Source organism: Rhamphochromis longiceps, unplaced genomic scaffold (assembly GCF_057381845.1).
Source record: "Rhamphochromis longiceps isolate RC_006_pf unplaced genomic scaffold, R_longiceps_female_GT1.1 unmapped_scaffold_3, whole genome shotgun sequence".
In the NCBI taxonomy this organism is placed as follows: Eukaryota; Metazoa; Chordata; class Actinopteri; order Cichliformes; family Cichlidae; genus Rhamphochromis; species Rhamphochromis longiceps.
The window spans coordinates 39,806-42,305 of record NW_028187223.1 but is presented as its reverse complement, the minus strand read 5'-3'; positions in this window follow the sequence as shown (position 1 = coordinate 42,305).

The window sequence follows — 2,500 nt, the reverse complement described above, 5'->3', positions numbered from 1 at the left end:
CAAGGGCCATGCTGGATATGCGGTGGAGGGTAACTGCAGGAGAAGGAAAGCTCATGGGGGATTAGAGCGGAGGAGTATGTGGGTCCTCGGGGCCTGCTGGAGGGCAAGGGCCATGCTGGATTTGTGGTGGAGGGTAACTGCGGGAGAAGGAAAGCTAGTGGGGGAGTAGAGCAGAGGAGTATGTTGGTCCCCGGGGCCTGCTGGAGGTCCAGGTCCATGCCCGATGTGAGTAGCAGCAGGGCCAGCGCGCCCAGGAGCACATCTTTTTCGACCGTAAAGGGAGACAGGAGGCCGACTCACTGCCTCGGCTAAATGGAGAGGGAATTTCAGAAGGGCCAGGGCAAAAGCATGGACCTTTTCAGCTGTAAGGGAGGCAAGAGCAAGGTGTGATGTAGGTCCCCGGGGCCTGCTGGAGGTCCAGGTCCATGCCCGATGTGAGTAGCAGCAGGGCCAGCGCGCCCAGGAGCACATCTTTTTCGACCGTAAAGGAGACAGGAGGCCGACTCACTGCCTCGGCTAAATGGAGAGGGAATTTCAGAAGGGCCAGGGCAAAAGCATGGACCTTTTTCAGCTGTAAGGGACGCAAGAGCAAGGTGTGATGTAGGTCCCCGGGGCCTGCTGGAGGTCCAGGTCCATGCCCGATGTGAGTAGCAGCAGGGCCAGCGCGCCCAGGAGCACATCTTTTTCGACCGTAAAGGGAGACAGGAGGCCGACTCACTGCCTCGGCTAAATGGAGAGGGAATTTCAGCAGGGCCAGGGCACAGGCATGGACCTTTTTCAGCTGCAAGGGAGGGAAGAGCAAGGTGTGATGTAGGTCCCCGGGGCCTGCTGGAGGTCCAGGTCCATGCCCGATGTGAGTAGCAGCAGGGCCAGCGCGCCCAGGAGCACATCTTTTTCGACCGTAAAGGAGACAGGAGGCCGACTCACTGCCTCGGCTAAATGGAGAGGGAATTTCAGAAGGGCCAGGGCAAAAGCATGGACCTTTTTCAGCTGTAAGGGAGGCAAGAGCAAGGTGTGATGTAGGTCCCCGGGGCCTGCTGGAGGTCCAGGTCCATGCCCGATGTGAGTAGCAGCAGGGCCAGCGCGCCCAGGAGCACATCTTTTTCGACCGTAAAGGGAGACAGGAGGCCGACTCACTGCCTCGGCTAAATGGAGAGGGAATTTCAGCAGGGCCAGGGCACAGGCATGGACCTTTTTCAGCTGCAAGGGAGGGAAGAGCAAGGTGTGATGTAGGTCCCCGGGGCCTGCTGGAGGTCCAGGTCCATGCCCGATGTGAGTAGCAGCAGGGCCAGCGCGCCCAGGAGCACATCTTTTTCGACCGTAAAGGGAGACAGGAGGCCGACTCACTGCCTCGGCTAAATGGAGAGGGAATTTCAGAAGGGCCAGGGCAAAAGCATGGACCTTTTCAGCTGTAAGGGAGGCAAGAGCAAGGTGCGATGTAGGTCCCCGGGGCCTGTTGTCGTACCATAGGCACGAGTGGTGTGTGTGTGTGGCAAAGAGTTTCTGCGCAGTGTACCAGGGGCACGGGGAAAGGTTGTTGTACCATAGGCATGAGAAAAGTTGTCGTACCATAGGCACGAGAAAAGTTGTCGTACCATAGGCACGAGTGGTGTGTGTGTGTGGCAAAGTGCTACTGAGCGGTGTACCAGGGGCACGGCGAAAAGTTGTTGTACCATAGGCACGAGAAAAGTTGTTGTACCATAGGCACGAGAAAAGCTGTCGTACCAGGGGCACGGAGGAAAGTTGTTGTACCATAGGCCCGAGAAAAGTTGTCGTACCATAGGTACGAGGAGTGTGTGTGTGGCAAAGTGCTACTGAGCGGTGTACCAGGGGCACGGCGAAAAGTTGTTGTACCATAGGCACGAGAAAAGTTGTTGTACCATAGGCACGAGAAAAGCTGTCGTACCAGGGGCACGGAGGAAAGTTGTTGTACCATAGGCCCGAGAAAAGTTGTCGTACCATAGGCACGAGGAGAGTTTGTGTGGCAAAGTGCTACTGAGCGGTGTACCAGGGGCACGGCAAAAAGTTGTTGTACCATAGGCACGAGAAAAATTGTTGTACCATAGGCACGAGAAAAGTTGTCGTACCATAGGCACGAGAAAAGTTGTCGTACCATAGGCACAAGCAGTGCGTGCGTGCGTGCGTGCGTGCGTGTGTGTGTGTGTGTGTGGCAGTTCTTCTGCGCAGTGTACCAGGGGCACATTTCAATGTGCTTTCTGGAGTACCAGGGGCACGAGGATTTTGCCAGTGGTGTTCTGCTTTGTTAGTGGGAGGGGGCTTAAGTGTGGGTCCCCGGGGCCTGCTGGAGGTCCAGGTCCATGCTAGATACGTGGTACAGGGTAACTGCAGGGGGGGGGGGGGTAATGTGGGTTCACGGGGCCTGCTGGAGGTCAAGGTCCATGCTGGATATGCGCTGGATCATAACTGCAAGAAAGGAAAGCTAGTGGGGGAGTAGAGCAGGGGAGTATGTGGGTCCCCAGGGCCTGCTGGAGGTCCAGGT